This window comes from Rhineura floridana, chromosome 9, assembly GCF_030035675.1.
Source record: "Rhineura floridana isolate rRhiFlo1 chromosome 9, rRhiFlo1.hap2, whole genome shotgun sequence".
Taxonomy (NCBI): domain Eukaryota; kingdom Metazoa; phylum Chordata; class Lepidosauria; order Squamata; family Rhineuridae; genus Rhineura; species Rhineura floridana.
The window spans coordinates 52573874-52586539 of NC_084488.1; positions in this window are offsets into that span (position 1 = coordinate 52573874).

The window sequence follows — 12666 nt, forward strand, 5'->3', positions numbered from 1 at the left end:
ACTATCCATATCCATTGCATTTAAGGCACGGGTATCATGGGAACATCCCCTGCTGAGTGTATTGGAATATGACTACACAACCAACACTTAGACAGGTTCCAATCTAACCTGATTTGATCCATAAGGGCCAGAAAGGTATTAATATTTGTCCCTCCTGGTGGAAAAATGATGCTTAATGCAATAGTTATCATCAACCAAGCTCTCATAGACTTTCCATCACCCATAATAAACCACAAGGTTATAAGGATTATATGCAAAGTAGTTATAGCGTACGGTGTATAGAGGTTATTTGGCTTGCCTCTCCAGGCAATTCTTCAGATTCGGTGTCTGTGCTTCTCCCACCTTCCTGACTGCAGACTGCACAATCATAGAATCTATTGAAAAGTCTCAAACAGGAAGAATGTTGGTAGATTCACCCTCCACCCCCCTTTAGTTGTCTTTCTGCCCAGGTCAGGCTTATCAGTCTTTCCTTGGTCTCAAATTATAAGGGTGAGGAGGTGGGTTTAGAAAATCAGAGTTCTGGAGGTTGCTAGCGTCTATACTTTGATACCAACTATCAATCACTTCTTTCAACTAAGTTTCCATAGCAGGGTCAACCAGACTTGATTCCAACTCATCAGGATCGGAGTCATCCTGTATGAAATCTTCTGGGTCATCCCTAAAGAGATCTGGGATTTCTCCTGTGGCCCTTACCTGGGCAATCAAGCCTGGATCAATGCTTTCCTATGTGGAGTAGCCTTCCTCCCTCAGTTGTTCCGCAATCTCCTCATCTGTCTCATCCGAGGAGAAGTCAGACTCCTTGTGTTCAGAGGGTGGTGGTGGCACTCAGTGGCATCACTAGCGGGAGTGTGGGGGGGTGCAGACCTCCGGCGCACGCCCTCCCAGGTGCATGGATGGGGGTGGCTGGCCTTGCATGCGTGCTCCAGGCTGATGGTGAAAGGCCCGTCCTGGCTTCACCACCAGCAAGCAGGTGCCTGCTTTAAGTCTCACCCTCCCGCCTCCGAGGAGGAGTTGGCTGTGCAGACCTGGAGTGCTTCTCTGCTCCTTTGCCAGGCAACGGTGTGGGGCGGGGTGGCTCTGGGTGTCACCCCCTCATGGTGTCACCCGGGTGCAGTCCGCACCCTCTGCACCCCGGTAGTGACGGCCCTGGTGGCACTGCTCTGCTGTTCGGATCTATTGATCTACGAGCCTGACTTGTGTGTATCCATGAAACTCTTTCCTTTATTGGGAGAGCTATATTAGTGGTCATCAGGACTTGGAAGGGGCCTTCCCATCTGGGCTGGAGGTAATTTTTCCTTCTGTGGTCCTTCATGAACACGTAGTCCCCTGGTAGAATAGAGTGGCAGGCCACCTCCATAGGAACTGGGAGTGCATCCCACACCTGAGAGGAAAGACTAACAGCAATTTTAGACAAATGTATAACATATTTAATGAGTTCATCATAGTTTTCAGAGAGTTCAAAAGCCTTAATTTTCTGAGGTGGCTCAATCCCTAATAGCAAAGGTCTCCCAAACACAATTTCATGAGGAGCCAACCCATGTTTTCTGTTTGGTGTGTTTTTGATGTGTATAAGCATCAGAGGCAAGGCCTGGGGCCATTTCAAACCAGTATCAGCACAGATTTTCCAAAACTTTCTTTTTAAATCTAAATTCTTGTGTTCCACATGTCCTGAGCTCTGCGGGTGGTATAGGCAATGAAACCTTTGCTCAACATGCAAAGCTGTACATAACTTTTCCATAAGCTCTGCAGTGAAGTGACCTCCTTTATCAGAATCTATTTTGAGAGGAATCCCAAATCTGGGAACCACTTCAGTCACCATTTTTTTTTTTACCACTGTTGCTGTGTCCTGGCGTCTGCTAGGAAAACACTCCACCCATCCACTAAAAATGCAAACAATCACTAGACAGTACCGAAAACCACAAGATGGGGGTAATTCAATGAAGTCAATTTGCAAATATTGGAAAGGGCCATAGGACCACCGGTGAGCACCCTGGGTGGTGGTTTCTCCTTTTTGTGTAGAAAATTGGTTACAAGTGACACAGGAGGATGCTATACGTGCTGCCTCCTGGTGAATGCCTGGGGCATACCAATGTTTCAAAATCTGTTCAGCTAACCCCCTTTTGCTCATGTGGCCCATCCCATGGGTCACCTGAGCAAGATGGCACACCAGGAGTCTGGGGCCCACCGGTCTGCGGTCTGGACTATACCACATGCCCTTAAATTGTGCACAACCAACTTTGACCCAGGCTTCCTGTTTCTGTGTGGGAGCCTTGTTTTGCAATTCTGCTAACTTCAGAGTGTCAACAGGCATAGTGATGGAAACCAGAAATGAGAAGGGAGCCGGGGAACCATGGGCAGCCAGAAGTTTGGCAGCTTTGTTGGCTCTCCTGTTACCTAAAGAAATGGGATCAGTTTTAGTAGAATGTGCTTCACAGTGAATAACAGAAATAACAGACTGAAGAAGAATGGCATCCAAAAGAGCACAAATCAAATGCCCATGAGATACAGTGGGCATTTGATGAGGTGAGAAATCCTCTGCATTTCCAAATTTGTCCCTCCGAATGACAGACACCAAACACATATTTAGAATCAGTATAGATAATTGCAGCTTGACCAGAGGCGATGGTACAGGCTCGAGTGAGAGCAACAACTTCAGCTGCTTGAGTGCTCCTGATACCTAGAAGAGAGTAAGCTTCAAGAAGAATGTCATGGTTAGAAACAACAGCATAACCAGGAATCAATTCCCAATGTCATTGCATATACAAGACCCATCAGTATATGATATCAAATCAGGATTAGGGAAAGGAACATCAGAAAGTTCATTTCTGGGTGTAGTAGTCATTTCCACTAAGGCAATACAATCGTGAGGGTCCAAGTTATAAGGTTCTCCATCTGTGTAGAAAGAACAGCCATAAGATTCACAAAAGTATTTGCACCATCAGTACCCCATGGAATGCAGTTAGGTATATCATTGTGGGCCAGAGCAGTAAGGGGGCGCTTGCTTCTTAGGTGGCCTGGGAAGAGACAGGCCTTGAAGACAATACAGGTAATTCTGCCATCAACAACTCAATTGTAACAGGTACTCCTTGCTCCAAAGTGGGGTTATGACACAGCAATGCATGGCAATGCCTCCCTCTGCCTCCCGGGCCAAGGGATACAGGGGTACCATAGGGAAGGGCCTGTTGCATTTGTAGTGTAGTTATATTGGCTCAGCTGTTAGTAGCATACCTACCACTTTGGCATGGGAAGCCCACAAGGACTAGGGACTTCTGAAAGCTCAGCGCAGGAGGGTGCCTCAAAAGGGAATGCCTCCCCTGGTTGTCAGTGTCCCGGTCCATCACTAGCAGCAAGAGCAGATTTGAAGTCAAATCATGAGGAAATTCCACATGTGATCCATCAGGTGTACAGAAAGTGGTGACATTCAATCTGCAGAACAGGTCCTACCATCAGGTTTACAGGTGTAGAGGGAAATATTGGGAAACAAGAGAAAAGCATGTCCACATGACAATGGGTCAGGGGTCAGATGTCCAGGCTGGCTAACAGAATGAGGAATAGCCTAATCTCCCACCCCCACAGCTTGAATCACTTCATGAGATGGACTGAGAGTAGTGGCAACAGTCTGTTTGATGGTAGAGAGAGAAGCTCCTGTGTCCACCAAAAGGTACAGTCTTTTCATTAACGTAAATAACAATAGTAGGTTCATGAATAACATAAGGAGCAATTGAGGGTAGTTGGGGCACCAATTCTCTTGGCAGGCTCACCAATTGAGAATGGTATCCCTGGTCTGGTTAGTAAGGACATTCTCAAAACCCTTGATGTCCACTATGTTAGGGTGCACCCTGAAATTGAGGACATTGGGGCCCATGAGGAGGATGGGAAACAGGAGGTAGGTTTAGATGCTAGTGGGCAAAAAATAGGAACAATAGGATCAAGTCTCAGACTAGTCATATGTCTTGCACATTCCCATTTGATGTAGTTGGGGTTAACCATTGTTCTGCAAGTCTGCAATATGCATGGGCTTGGGTGTGGCAAACAGGAGATCTCAGGTTGGGTTCTGAGTTCTTCCCTTTTAGTGTATGTGAGAAGGATAGAAGGATAGCTGGAAGGTAGTTGGGTAATAGGAGTTAGCAGCATTATGAGGTAGATATGTTTTAGCAGCAAGAAGCAAGAATAACAGGCAGGAATAGCAGTAGGAATACCAAATTGGGTAGCATCAGCAAAAAGCAGTAGCAAACACAGCAGGAGCACAGGAAAAAAATGCAAGTGCTATTTGTCACTTTGTTTCTTTTTCTTTTTCAGCGCTAACTACTAAAAACAAGGAGCTCCAAAAAGTTTTAAAAGTTGAAAAGGTTGAGAAAGAAAAAAATGCTTTGAAAATTAAGCCTCTTGTTGCAAAATGCTAAGAGGAAGAAGAATTAAAAATAGTAAAATAATGTCTTCTTCTGCAGAAGAAAGGAGGAGAAAGGGAAAAAATGCCTCCATCCCCCTTGTACACCGGTGGTAAAAACAAACAAGCAAACATTAAGTAAAACATTTTTTTGCCACATAACAGACAAATGAAAACATTAATAAGGTATTTACAGAACCCCAAATTTCATTGTTCATGACTTTGCTAAAAAGAAATAGCACAGTTAAGAAGATTGCATTATTTTCTGGAAGTGTAAAGTGGGCTTTCCCCACACAGACTCATTTAGGCATTTTTTGTTAATACTTTTGTTTCTTTAACACCAGAGAGCTGGAGTTATTCCCTTCTGTTTGTCCATCCTGTAATTAAATACTAAGTGTGATAAAAGAACAGACTTCTGACCATGTACAAAGTGTGGCACATGAAAGTTGTTCTAGAATATTGTGGCACATGAAAGGCACATGGAAAGTTGCTATGGAATTCCCATATCAAGGTTCCAGCCCCTGGCTCACTTGCAGTCAAAGACTAGTTCAATGCAAAAATGTAGTGTAGGAACGAAGTCTGTTTGTGGGGGAGAAGTTAGGGAAGGAGCAGAAGGAGAAACGCAAGCACTATCCATCTCTTTATTTTTCAACTGAATCTTCATTTCAGTCAGAGCTTGGAAAAGTTACTTTTTTGAACTACAACTCCCATCAGCCCAGTCAGCATGGCCACTGGATTGGGCTGATGAGAGTTGTAGTTCAAAAAAGTAACTTTTCCAAGCTCTGATTTCAGTCAATTGATTCTGCAGTTTCTCAAGATAGTCTTTTTGGCTAGCCGTTATCTTATCTCTCAATTTAGAGGCCAGATCATCCCAGAGGAAAAAGTAATCCATCTGGGCAGGGTGTGGCTCTTCCAGGAACCCTCTTAAATCCCATCAGAATGGCATGGGGGTATTTTCAATTTAACATTGCAGAATGTGAAAAATCCACGCTGGCTATAGTATACAGCCACTCTTGTGGCTGTATAATACCTGTTAAAAGGAAGATATTAGAAACATTTACCTTAGTAAGCAACCTTTACTTTACATAAATTATTGAGAATGAGTTGATAAAGTCTTCCGTCTTCAAAGCTTGCTGCAGTAGGAACTGATTCAATACAATATTGCAACTTGTATTCAATGTGTCATCTATTTCACATCACTATATATATTGTTAGGAGGCTTTCACTGTTAGCCTCCATTTTGTGTTCAGAAGTGAACCAACAGTTGGCCTAACTAGTGAAGGATCCTGGGTCCACTATAGGATCTTGCCTCTATTATATTTTCTGCCTTATTTTCTTGTTGATGTCTGACATCTTGCCAGCAAGGACATAGTGTGACTGTAACTCCATTGATTAATCACCAGGAACACTGGGTTGTAATAAAGAGAATGAGGTAAATAATTGACAAACAAAAGGTGCAGGTTTTGGAACCTAAAATCCCTTGCATCAGACTCTGGAGACAGGCTCCTTCCACCACCTAGAAATTCTGTAGAAATACAAATGCAGACAGATAGAACAATAGTGTCACAATACAGGGCCCTGCCAAGTAAGGAAGCCACATGCCACAGTAATTTATTTATTTACTTATTTAATTTGTATCCTGTCCTTCCTCCCAACAGATAATCCATTCAGGAGAGTCACCTAAGAGACAAGCTTTCTTGATGGCATTCCATCACTCAGGCAAACACTTCCCCTCCATGCATGCCCCCATCCCACTCTTCACTTCACCAAACCTCTCCAAGATCACCAAATTGGCCAAATCACCAAGATTCCTTTTCTACTTCTTACACGTCTTACACATCTTACTTCTTCTTACATCACCTACCTCTTTCTTTGTACACACATGCCCTTAGATCCCAAACTCTGCTTAAGGATAGCTAGAGAGTCTGTTTCTTTTGCTTTGTCTTTGTCTTCATTATTATTATTATTTTATTTTATTATTTATTAAATTTTTATACTGCCCCATAGCTGAAGCTCTCTGGGCGGTTCACAACATCAAAATATCAACATACAATTTAAAACCACACATTAATCAATTTAAAACATGACTCATTAAATTTCCAAAAACACCCCTATACTAAACTAAAATATTAAAATACTAAAAATACTAAAATGCTAAATGCTACAATACTGAAATGCTAAAATGCCAGAATGCCTGGGAGAAGAGGTAGGTCTTAACCTGGCGCCGAAAAGACAACAATGTTGGCGCCAGGCATACCTCATCAGAGAGATTGATTGTTCCACAATTCGGGGGCCACCACGGAGAAGGCCCTTTTTCTTGTTACCATCCTCCGGGCTTCCCTCTGAGTGGGCACCCAGAGAAGGGCCTTCGATGTTGAGCACAGTGTATGAGTAGGTTCACATTGGGAGAGGCGTTCCATCAAGTATCATGGTCCCAGGCTGTGTAAGGCTTTATAGGTTAAAACCAGCACCTTGAATCGAGCCCAGAAACATATAGGCAGCCAATGCAAGCGGGCCAGAACCGGTGTTATATGTTCGGACTGCCTGGTCCGTGTTAACAATCTGGCCACTGCATTTTGCACAAGCTGCAGTTTCTAAACCGTCTTCAAAGGCAGCCCCACGTAGAGTGCATTGCAGTAATCTAGTCTAGAGGTTACCAGAGCGTGGACAACTGAAGCAAGGTCATCCCTGTCCAGATAGGGGCGTAGCTGGGCCACCAACCAAAGTTGGTAGAAAGCACTCCGTGCCACCGAGGCTACTTGAGCCTCAAGTGACAGGGATGGTTCTAAAAGTACTCCCAAGCTACGAACCTGTTCCTTCAGGGGGAGTGCAACCCCATCCAGGACAGGTTGAGCATCCACCATCTGGTCAGAAGAACCACCCACTAACACCATCTCAGTCTTGTCTGGATTAAGCCTCAGTTTGTTAGCTCTCATCCAGTCCATTGTCGCAGCCAGGCATCGGTTCAGCACATTGACAGCCTCACCTGAAAAAGATGAAAAGGAGAAGTAGAGTTGCGTGTCATCAGCATACTGGTGGCAACGCACTCCAAAACTCCTGATGACCGCACCCAGCGGCTTCATGTAGATGTTAAAAAGCATGGGGGACAGAACTGACCCCTGCGGAACTCCATACTGGAGGGTCCAGGGTGTCGAGCAATGCTCCCCAAGCACTACCTTCTGGAGACGACCCGTCAAGTAGGAGGAAAACCACTGCCATGCAGTACCTCCAACTCCCAACTCTGCGAGCCTCCCCAGAAGAATACCATGGTCGATGGTATCAAAAACTGCTGAGAGATCAAGGAGAATCAACAGAGTTACACTCCCCCTGTCTCTCTCCCGACAAAGGTCATCATACAGGGCGACCAAGGCTGTCTCCGTGCCAAAACCAGGCCTGAAACCCGATTGAAATGGATCCAGATAATCAGTTTCATCCAAGAGTGTCTGGAGCTGGTCCGCAACCACTCGTTCTAGGACCTTGCCCAGAAATGGAACATTTGCTACCGGCCTATAGTTATTAACAATTTCTGGGTCCAGGGAAGATTTCTTCAGAAGCGGTCTCACTACCGCCTCTTTCAGGCAGTTAGGGACCACTCCCTCTCGCAATGAGGCGTTAATCACTTCCCTGGCTCAGCTGGCAGTTCCATCCCTGCTAGCTTTTATTAGCCAAGAGGGGCAAGGATCCAACACAGAAGTGGTTGCACGCACCTGTCCAAGCACCTTGTCAACGTCCTCAAGCTGCACCAACTGAAACTCATCCAAAAATCAGGACAAGGCTGTGTTCTGGAGACCTCATATGATTCAACTGCTATAACATTGGAGTCCAAGTCCTGGCGGATGCAAAAGATTTTATCTTGGAAGTGCCTAGCAAATTCATCACAGCGAGCCTTAGTTGGTTCTACCATGTCCCTAGGGCCAGAATGTAATAGCCCTCGGACAATTTTAAAGAGCTCCGCTGGGCGGCAGATAGATGCTTTGATAGAGGTAGCAAAGTAACACTTTTTTGCCGCCCTCACTGCCCCTAGATACAACTTGGTATAGGCACTTACTAATGCATAATTGCATCCATCAGGAGTCCGTCTCCATCTGCACTCAAGCCGTCTCCTATATTGTTTCATCGCTCTCAGCTCTGGAGTGTACCATGGAGCCGTATGAGCTCTACACAGGAGAGGGCACGCAGGAGCGATCATGTCAACTGCCCAGGTCGTTTCTGTATTCCACAGTTCAACCAGGGTTTCAACAGGAGCGCCAGCCCTATCAGCCGGAAAACTCCCCAGAGCCCTTTGAAAACCATTCGGATTCATTAGTCTCCAAGGGTGGACCATCTTAATGGGTCCCCCATCCTTGCAGAGGGGAGAAGCCGTTGTAAGTCTAAACTTCAACAAGCGGTGATCTGTCCATGACAAAGGGACTGATGTAAGATTTCCCACATTCAGATCACTATCTCCATGTCCAGTTGTGAAAACCAAGTCTAGAGTATGCCCTGCTACATGTGTTGGGCCAATAGCATGTTGGGACACCCCCATGGTTGTCATGGTGGCCATGAAGTCCTGAGCCGCCCCAGATAAGGTGGCCTCAGCATGAACGTTGACATCCCCTAGCACCAACAGTCTAGGGGATCCCAACAATATATCCAAGACCACCTCCGTCAGCTCAGTTAAGGAGTCTGTTTGGCAGCGGGGTGGGCGGTACACCAACAGAATCCCCAATCTGTCCCCTTGACCCAACATGAGGTGCAAACACTCTAGACCAGTAGTCACATGGACAGGGTGCTTGGAGAGGGAGATAGAACTCCTATAGACTACAGCGACTCCCCCTCCCCGGCCCTCAGGTCTACCCTGATGCTGAACCAGGTATCCAGGCGGGCACCGTTGGGAGAGACTGATTCCTCCCTGCTCACCCACCCAGGTCTCAGTTATACATGCCAGATCGGCCATCTCATCCACAATTAAATCGTGGATGAGGGAGATCTTATTATGTACTGATCTGGCATTTAAAAGCAGCATCCGGAGATCTGAGAGCTGGCTGATAGGACAACCAGCATACTTGTGGATGCGGGGAGGACCGGAACAAGACACAGTCGTTAGCTGCCTGGGTCGAGTTCCCCTCACCTGGCAAGTCCTCCGCACAACGTCGTATCCCCCTCTACCCGTCACTACACCAATTGGGCCCCCCTCAGATCTTCCCACACAAACCTGAATCCTCTCTACCAGGCACATAATGCAGATCCACACCCACACACACCACATGTCTTCTTCTTTGTTCATCTCTACACACCAATCTCAAGGAACATCCATGGGCACACCACGAGACTCCAGGCCTACGGCTTGGTGAGGAGTCTATGGCTGTGATGCTGTTCTCCTCATAAAGATCTGAAATCACTTCAGGCATAGACCCCTGTCAGGATCACGCCTGCTGCCACCACCTGTCAGGTCCCACCAGTCAGGATCCTGTTTTTTATTTGTTCTTTCACCGGCTCTAGCACAGAACTTGCAAGATCCCACTGCTAGGCAGCACCACCAGCCACTCCCTATTTCATAATATTGCCTTGGGACTTTGCCTTAGTCTCCTTCTGGCTTATTGTTACTTTGTGTCTAGGTTCACTTGCAGGCCACAACCCCCCTGTATCTTTGTACCTATAAAGCATACAGCCCTGGGTTGCTCTGGATACTTGATGATGTTACACTATCTCTTCACCCCTGCCACCATTTGACACTGCTTCTCCACCTTGGTAAATACCCTGCCCACCCTTCTCATCTGTGAAAGCCCCAGCCAAGGATCAGGCTTTTGGTAAACCAAGAAAAATATTTATTTATAAACACCAGGAAATAACAAGATTACTTATGGTATATTTAACAAGCGTATGGTTTCATATAATGCGTTACTCTTTATGTTTCTAGTCATATATAATCTGCCTCAATACCAGCCTAATACAATCCAACCCACAACCAAGTCCAACCAACAACCACCACCTCAGAACTCCCAAACTCTCCACCTCTCTCTCAACTGTCATCCTCTCATTTATACCTTCAGACACTCAAACGCTCAGCCAATCATCATACAGCATTCTCCAGCATTCTAGCCCATGTACTCCCCCCTTTCAACTGTCAATTTACCATATATACTTTAATAAACCTGCACTTACCTTATTTACAGTAATATCTATATACAGGGACATCACAACCTCCTTAGTTCAATGCCTGGGTCCCCAGCACCTTCATCCCCTCAACACTCCCAGCTTCAGGAGTATGAGAGGTAACCTTTCACCTGTCTCTGTCTTCCATTGCTATTTCCCCCTTTTCAGTGTAGGCACTCTTTATTTCTTTAAGTTAGAAGTGTGATTGCAATAGAATATTGTATCCCCCCCACTATATATGTATACGCTGCTAAGCCTTAATCAGTGTATTGATTGAATAAAACATTTTCTTTCTAATAAATACTGCCTTTTTCAATAGGTTTGGCGTGTTTTTAGTTATAAGAAGGTTTTGACACACACACACACATACCCAGGACAGTCTGTGGTTTGGGCCCAGAGAGAGATCCTGCCCTTTTGAAAGAGTGTTTTGGAGTCATGTGGGTGTTGAACACACATGGGGGATTCCGAAGCACACATGTTAACAATATTGATGCAGAAGCATGTCCCAGTCATGTCCCAGTGAGTTCACTGAGGTTTAATACCAGGTAATTGCATACAGGACTGTAGCCTTAATAGTGTATTCCGCTGCAATAATCTCTTCAGACATTTTGCTTTGCCTGAGTAATAAAGTCGTACCAGACAACAAAACTGCTTGGTAGCTGGATACATTCTCACCGTTAATCCAGTAATCCTTGTCCTTTTAAACACCATCCTGCTTAATTGCCTAAAACATGTGGAATCACCTTTACAATATACCATTGCATCTTATAATTGGAACTGTAGTTTTTTAAGCATGACCCAAGTGGTAATTATCACTGAAGCAACAAATAAAGGGTCACAATGATTGCTTCCATCAAATTAGCAGAATTATTGATATAAAGGGAAAAAAGAAGCTAATGTTCTGTCACTTCTGCCACAAGAGTAAAATAACTTCAAAGTGCTTTAATGGGACTTGACTCCACTTTAGCGTATCCTCTCCAGTCTACCGAGGCTGCATTTCAACCTGTCAATTCCAGTATTGCATTCAGACAACATTCTTTTACTGCATGTATCTTGAATTTGACTCTTGTCCTCTGGGGAGCTCAGTGAGGCTGCCAGAAGACATTTTGCTTGTCACCTTTCACAACTGTCAGGAAGATGGAATTGTGTCTGCGTGTGAAGAGTCTGAGTTTCAGTTGACAAGGGCTAGTGGGCATTTAAAATACCTTGTAACACATTTATAACTCTGCCACTTGACCCTCATTTCCACTTCTCCTGAAAAATAACAACATCTGTATATAATCATGCAGCATATATGAAGGTACTTTAGTTTAAATGAATGGGATTTTTGTGTTTGATTTTGTCTACATTTGCAGGCTTCTACATACAGGAAGTGGTCAAAGAGATTTTGGAACATGATGGATAAAATAAAGAACTTCCTCATTGGGCTACAATGTGCAGTTTCCTTAAGCCATGTTTTCATTTTTCAAATGCTTCAACGAAATGTGCTTTTGGAATCCAGTTTGAGCACGGGAACAAAGGAGCTGTAAAGGTCTTGGTTTGTTTCTACAAAGTGATAGCATGAGCTAGAAAGAAATATATGTGGCTAGGAAAAGCTACACTGCAATACCGCTGCTTATGCTAATATTAATATAATTTAACAATCATAGCAAACCATATTCTTTTTCCTCCTTACTCTTGCCAAGACATGCAAATCATTTGCATGATCACATTATGCTCCATTGGAGAGAATATTTGTTAATCTGAGCCTGCAATTTAACTATCTAATACGAGGGAAGAGCTTTTACTTTTGTTTTGTTGGAGTGCTCCTAGCACAGTTGAAAACCTATCAAAGAAATGTAGGAATTACGAAGGGTTTTCAGAACACTCGTTTTTCTCCTACAAGAGGCCAGTACTGCAACAAAAACAGCAACACAGGGAGATGTGCTGGCATAGGGAGAGTAAATCCTATGGTGTATCACTTGTACATTTTTTAACAAGAGACTGAGGAATTTGTGTGTGTGTGTGAAATGCTGTTTATTGAAGGAGAGAAGAAATCCTCATTTCCTTCTTTAGCAGAGTAGTGTTTTTGTTGCTGCTGTTGTTATTTCAATTGATTAGTTGTTTGCCACATGAGTCTCCAGGCTCCTTTATTTAAAAGCATA